Source organism: Rhamphochromis sp. 'chilingali' (genome assembly GCF_963969265.1).
Source record: "Rhamphochromis sp. 'chilingali' genome assembly, chromosome: 6".
NCBI classification, from domain to species: domain Eukaryota; kingdom Metazoa; phylum Chordata; class Actinopteri; order Cichliformes; family Cichlidae; genus Rhamphochromis; species Rhamphochromis sp. 'chilingali'.
This window is the reverse complement of record NC_137933.1, coordinates 11,164,908-11,172,103: the sequence shown is the minus strand read 5'-3', so window position 1 is coordinate 11,172,103 and position 7,196 is coordinate 11,164,908. Positions and strand designations below refer to the sequence as shown.

The following is a 7,196-nucleotide window of genomic DNA, read 5'->3' as shown; positions in this document are numbered from 1 at the left end:
TTTTTACAATCTGATTTTCCCAAATTGAAGCATCAAACTAGTTCTGATATTTTAATATCAGAACTAGTTTAAATAACAAGGGGATTCCTGAGATGGGATTTCTAAACAACTCTCTGAATTAATAATAACCACCATTAGTAATGTCAAAGTACTAAGTACACCCTTACTGGACCTTTTAGGAAGTAAGTAGGTGAAGTAGCCACCAGGTGCTATTAACCAAGTACAGCTGATCATCAAAAAAACATAAACAAAACATTCACACCAACACTTGTTATCTTTAGTACTTCCTCTTGAACACACACTTTAGTACTTTGATGGATAGATCACAGTAGTTTCTTGCCTAAGGATGTTTGGCATGCAGACTGGAGCAGCCAGGGATCAAACCACCAACCTTCCAACCAGTACACACTCAGAAATTAAAGTACAGAAATGTACCTATAGGGGTACAATGGCTTGTCACTGGGGTGGTACCCTCTAAGGTACCGTTCTGTACCCTAAACTGTGGGTACTGATTTGTACCCTTGTAATTTGTACCTTTTACACGTCAAACCTGTACTTTAAAGGGCAAAATTGTACCCTTAGTATAAAGTACAAAAAAGAACCCTTAAAAGGAGTACAAAAATGTCTTTCTAAAGGTTCAGTATCTACACACAGATTTCCTATATTTTTCCTCTCAAGATTTGAAAAATTGAAGATACAAAGTCAAAAATACTTGTCACATTTATTACCTTCTTAAATACATTGCTTAACTGTTACATACAAACTGTTATCAACAGAGTATGTGTCATAAGCTGCAACATCAATTTCCTGTCCAGGTTTTAGCAACGTCCATTCACTATCAACTCTAACACTGTATGAATGAAAATGGTTGTCATATAACAGAGGAATGAGAATTTTTCCACAAAAGACCCACATTGTGTCAATATTAACACAACACCTGTTCTCTGTGTTTCCTATACACATGTCGTCTGAAAGATTCATATTTTTTGAAGGAAGAACAGCAGTCACTGAGTCCACAGGTTATATCAAAATTGGCATCATGGGAATGAATAAGTCCTATGTGCTGAATAAGCTTTGTCAAACTAAAGGTTCTTCTGCCACATTTGGAGCACTGATATGGCTGAGGCATGGTGGTCAATACAGAAGATTTATTTGTCTGGTGACTGTGATTGGCAGAGGCCGATCCTCACCCTCATCTATTTTCACAATGTACTTTTGGAGAAAAATCAGGGTGTTCTTCAGATGTTTTGGATAAGCAAGGTTGAAGACAAAATACAAGCAGAAAGAAGAGATGATTCCTTCAAAAATACACGAGCTTCTGCACACTTCACTGCCATCCAACTTCACAATATTTGGAGCGCTTCTGGAGAACACTGGTTTCCAGTCTTCATGAAGTAGCTGAACAGTTGGATAGGGGGTTTTAGGATGAACCTTTGAAGTCAAAAGAGAAGGTAGAGGAAAGCAATATATTAGTCTCTTAACAAAAGATACATTTGTTTTCCTTTTATATAGACTAAATATTTTAATACACACACCTCTCCAAGTATGACAAAGAGATCCAGTTTCTCCTTGAAGACGTATGGCAGGAATAAAAGTGCAGCCCTTGTGTCAAGATCTGCCAAAAAAACAAACAAACAAAAAAAAAAAAACACAAGATCACCCATGCATTTTATCTGGCATTTCCAGTTACCTATAAAAATTATATAAAATGGAAGCCTTGAAGTTAAAAAAAAAAAAAAAAAAGCAAATACCCGGTAGGTCATCAGTGAGAGCCTCCTCTCTTGCATCAAGGTAGAGCTGGTAGAGTGGGGTTTTCCCTTGTGTAAGGTCAATCACCTTTGCTGCAACACATGAGAGCCCTTCACGAAATCGCTGGCTTACATTACCCGTTGTTGGTTGGATCCACCCGAGTTCGTTGCACAGCTACAAGTAAAAAATTCATTTTCAGTACAAAATAACAGTGTATGAAAATGAAATAATCTAAAGTTGATATTAATTATGTATGGTGCTGCATAATTATTTTTTTTATAGAATTTAACAACAATACTGTAAGAAGTTACATGAACATACGAAAAAAGGAAAGAGGGACAGATGAAGAAAACAAGGTCAAGGGCAAATAAAATTTACTACTATAAACATGTTAAATGTGACAGCTATTTCCAAGTTCAATCCAGCTTTCTGACTTACACCAGTAGGCATCCCTAAGAAGGGGTACTTCTTCAACACATCCTCCACAGGCATACCATTTGCAATTTCTTTCTGCCGCCAAGCAAACGTTTGCTGCACACGGTTATGAACCACCATCGTATCTGGTTGCATCTTCTGATATTGGCACTAGGGCTGGGCCATATTATACTGTTCACGGTAATACCGGTATAATGTTAGGCAACGATAGGAAAATGAAATATCGCGATAGAATGGGAGTAAAACGCACATGCGCAGTGCCTTTGTTTTCATACGCACATGGCCGATTGTTGGTTTGTAAAAATGGTGCAACTTCCGTGATGTGGAACTGGTTTGGTGTTTGTCCGTCAGATACACAACAAAGCACATTTTTTTGCAGAACATGCAAGCGGCTGTTGTTATTGTCGTGTTTGTCGGACTAAGATGCTCTTAAATCTGGGAGTAATCTGGGTCCCAAACTCCGTATATTTGACTTCAGGTCAAACAACACTGCAGCATCACTGAGAGTTGAAAACTGTCTAAATTCTTTGATCTTTAATAAAACGATCAGCATTGCTGCTTTACCAGGTGTAACTATAAAGTTTAACTTCCAGGCATCCATGAAAACAAAAGTTATTACATTTAACGGAGTTAGAAGTTAGCAGGAAGCTAGCGGAAGTTAGCTCGCTAGTTTCGCTAGTTACCTAAGCATGATATAGCATGTTCTGACAGAGATTTCTGAAAAAATTCAAACGTACAGCTCTGCTATCACTTCCAACATAAATGAAGACAGGAAACTAAACAGCAGTGACGTTTGTAGGGTTACTGAAGTTGGGCTAGCTGGTATATAATGATGTGCTACGTGATCGCTAGCGACACAGCTATGTTAGCATAACATAAACAGTGAAGCTGGAGGACGAACACTAACACTTTTCCACTTATAAAAGTTAACGTGAAGGTTCCTCATGGTTAGAGACAAATGCAATCGCATGGCAGGATGCTGTAAACGGACCAAACTTCAGTCAGGAGAACAACTGAGATAATCCATCCACAATACGAGGTTAGTCATTAATATACTGCAACAACATGGGAATAGCTCAGCTGCCAGAGAATTCAACATTAATGAATCAATGGTACAGAAGTGGAGGAAGCAAGAAGAATGAGTTTAATAAAGTTTGATTTATCTGACTGCTTTGTTTCGCTTAATGTGCCTTATAATCCCGTGTACCTTATGGTCCGAAAAATGCGTACTGCACACTGCAGTTTAATGTTGCAAAGCACCTCTTTTTAACTTCAGTGGATATTATACATGGTTATGCTCAGGATATGTCAGCCCATTTCTACTGGAAATGCCTTTGGGTTAAACTTTCAGCAAGGAATTTGCATTTGCACTGTTACATTTTTATAAAGCTTTAATGTACATAAAAACCAGCTTCTTGTTTACGTGAAAATAAATGGAAGGTTGTCTTTTTGCGCTAGTAATGTTGTGGAGTTGTATTTTGTCTCGCATCAATTATATCGTCAGTTATATCGTTATCGCAAATTTTCAAATATATATCGTGATAAATATTTTTGGCCATATCGCCCTGCTCTAATTGGCACTGTAAGACCTTTAAGTGGGCGTCTATGGATAATAAATCCTCTCCTTGGACGCATGGTCCCTTGAAAGAAAGCAAGAGTGAGAAGAGAAAGTCAAAACAGATTAGAAACCCAACATAAGACTAAATATACAATTAGAGCTGACACGATCTGTGCATCACAAAGAACTCGTATCGGTTAAAGTTAACCGATACCATGAACCAATATTTAAAATATGGAAAGTCTGAAATAATTTCACATAAAATCTTAATTGTTAACTTGAAATTTTAGTTTTGGAGTCATATTTAAAATGTTTTTTGTTTTTTTTTAAATCTAGTTCACCCTCTTTTAGCGCCTTCTAATTAATAATATTTTGTGAGGTAGAAGTATTAGCACTGGTACTTTGTATTAGCAAGTGCTCTAATCCAAGTATTGGTATTGTTTCGGTTTGAAAAAAAAGGGGTACAGTTGCATCCCTAATCCTTAGTTTTAGATGTAATAACAGAGGGAAGAACATTTTATAGCTCAAGATGTCCCTCACACCAACCTGACAAACATTTCTCTGACTTGTTCATTGACATTTATTAGGCTGCCCTCTCCTCGTAGAACCAAACTTCTCCTTACAACGCCTCACTGCCGACTAGTGGTGCCCGCTCTGATTTGAATTTACGTCTCAAAGACATATGCCATGTGTGCTTGTTGAACAGAAACATAAGTTACTGTAAAAACAATCTACACAAAATACACCCAACAAAGAATCAGTAAACATACTTCATACAAACCTACTGAGAGGCTACAGATTGTCTTACTAACAAAACAAGATTGAAAAAAGCTTCACTTTTACTTTGTAATCTTGAAGGAACCTTATGCAAATTTTAAATTTAACTTACATAACCATTTCCCTCACGATCCTTGAGGAAAGGATACTTCATTACCAGCGTCTTCACAGCTTGCACATATTCAGAATTTGTGGGTTACCTGTAATATCAGAAGAAACATAAGTGTTAGAGCAACTGCTGACAAACAAACTTTATCAAGTATCAGTTATTGTTTCTTAGTAATGTAGCGTTTATTTTCAATATGACAGATTCAGCTTTTTCTAAAGCAACAAGCTAACATTACCCTGATTAACTTACATAGTATACTGTGCCACAGCTTCATATAGAACTCTGATTATTGTGTGTCTGTCCCTTGGATTTTTATGGCACGGTTCTTTGTTGTCCAGTTTTAGTTGGAGATTTTTGGGAAATCTTGGAATTTCAAAAGACGCTGGTAGTCTCAAAGTATTTTCATTGCTGTGAAAACAGTTAAGCGTTTGTTTTTATTGCATGAATTGAAGTATAAAACACTACAGTAACAATACATATGGTAGAAACAATGATCATATTAACTAAATCCTAAAAGTGCATAACAGCCAACATGTATGTTTCAGACATACTAACTTCATTATAAATAAGAAAATACCTTATTGAAGTTGACGAAGTAGATGGTTGCCAGTCTTCTGGAGAGACAGTCTGTAGAGTCAGTGTCACTGAAGATTCCTTCATCCTTGACACAAATTGGTTGAATTTAACCTGCTTTTTGAAGGATCCTTGGAAAAGGTATGCAACCATAGTCTCAGTAAGACCGCAGTCAACTGTGTCACCATCAACCTCATTGTCTGCAAGATAAATGGTAGTACAAACTCTAAATTCCATGTAAGAATATTTATCACCACATTTTTACATGGGTAAAAACCGTATATCACACACATTAAAACCTTTTGTACAACTTCTTTCAGTTCAAAGAAATATTCATTTAAAAAAATCAGTAAATTAAATAAAATAAAGCAAATCTTTAGAGTGAATCCTCTTGATATGCAAAGTTTTCATTTTTAAATTTAGATGTTTGTTTGGGACTACTGGACACAGGAGAGCAGAGTCTGAGCATGCTTTTGTGCCCTTTCAAGTTTGGAAGAAAAAAAAAGACTAGAATGCTGTAATTTGTTAATATTCACTACTAAGGTGACTCCTTTCTCCAGATTTCCGACAGTTTCTGCCGTCTGTTCTTTCAGACCGATTACTTATAGCGATAACACCCGCAGGACCGTATTACAAGCTCAGATTACATGCTGAAAAAGTTCCCACATTGCTTAAAACGTGACTATCAAACCCCAGCTGCGACACCCTTGTTATATTTTAAAGAAGTGCGGTGTTAAGATATTTCCTTTAGACGTTATATTCAGCCGCCCATGTGTGTTGATGGCCTTGGAATGGATGTAAAAACGTGATTTTATTAAACCATTAATACACTAACGGTAAACTGCATTCAGCTACCAGGGAATCAAATTTCGCGCCGTTCCGCTGCGCAGGGGTTACCGAACCCATAGACTGTGGCCAAACCACATATATAAGTTCAAACTTATACAAATACTATGTGTACACATTTTTCAGAACTGTGACCTCAACTTTACACATGAAACGTTTGTAAAAACGTTTGTAAAAAGACATAATTTGAGCTAAGAGAGTGCCGAAACTAGCTAAATTGCTAATATACGTTAAGCTAGGCTAAACCAATAATTAGTAATTACGCTACATTTTTCTTAAAATAAAACTTACCTCTGAAATGCTGAGCTTCAGCTTCGGTGACATCTAAGCCCCACTCTTGTATTTTTGTTAAGAGTTCCTCGGTTGAAAGTGAACAGAGCACACCAGGACTTGCAAGTTCCTAATCCATCTCCCTCCGTTGATAAAAAAAAAATGGCACCTGCTGCATTTACAGAAAATTCTAGAATCCACCAGCTATTCGTTGAGTTTCTTCTTCTACTTTTTGTTTGATGTTGTGAGGATGGGCTCAACTCGCACTCCGAGTTCAATAAGGGTGCTTTTTTGCAATTCATCCAAATAGTTATACTTAAAAAAAAAACACTCTCTTAAAAAAAATTTTAAATGCATTTTTACTTTTTTTTCTTTCAAATAAATTCATTGTTCTTAAAGCAGCTTAAAAATAAGGGGGGGGGGGGGGGGGGGGGGTTCAGGGAATACAAAAACAGCAACAGCAATGAAAATAATAAAAAAATAAAAACACTAAAATATATGCTTATATCAATACAGTTGCAAATAAATTACTGTCAAAAAGAATAAAAAAAAACAACCTCTAATCAAAAAGAGCTTAATCAACCTGTACTTTATCTTTTGAAAGAATGGGTACAAATAAGTACTTTTCACAATTAAGGAACATGTATGTACCTTTCAGACGCTAAAAAAGGTACAGATAGTTACCCCGAGGTCCAATATTTGTCCTTAGACTGTATTAATGTCATTTTTGTACCTTGGGGCACAGTAATGTACCCCTTCCGTACCCCTATTTCTGACTGTGTAGAGGACCTGCTCGACCTCCTGAGCTGCAGCCACATGTTAAATAAAGTTCATGACAGCCCAATTAGAAAATTGCCTGAATGGGTATGGCTTGTTTGT

General features: G+C 36.7%; 1 pseudogene across 1 annotated transcript; it reads right to left on the bottom strand.

The window, feature by feature from the left end:
• Nucleotides 1-408: 408 nt before the first annotated feature.
• On the bottom strand, nucleotides 409-6,495 carry LOC308398754 (sterile alpha motif domain-containing protein 3-like; annotated as a pseudogene). The gene is made up of 10 exons: nucleotides 6,339-6,495; nucleotides 5,206-5,401; nucleotides 4,878-5,036; nucleotides 4,632-4,719; nucleotides 4,289-4,436; nucleotides 3,766-3,824; nucleotides 2,188-2,334; nucleotides 1,752-1,923; nucleotides 1,536-1,615; nucleotides 409-1,431 (listed from the first exon to the last, which is right to left on the bottom strand). The product of its transcript is annotated as a sterile alpha motif domain-containing protein 3-like (transcript).
• Nucleotides 6,496-7,196: the final 701 nt, after the last annotated feature.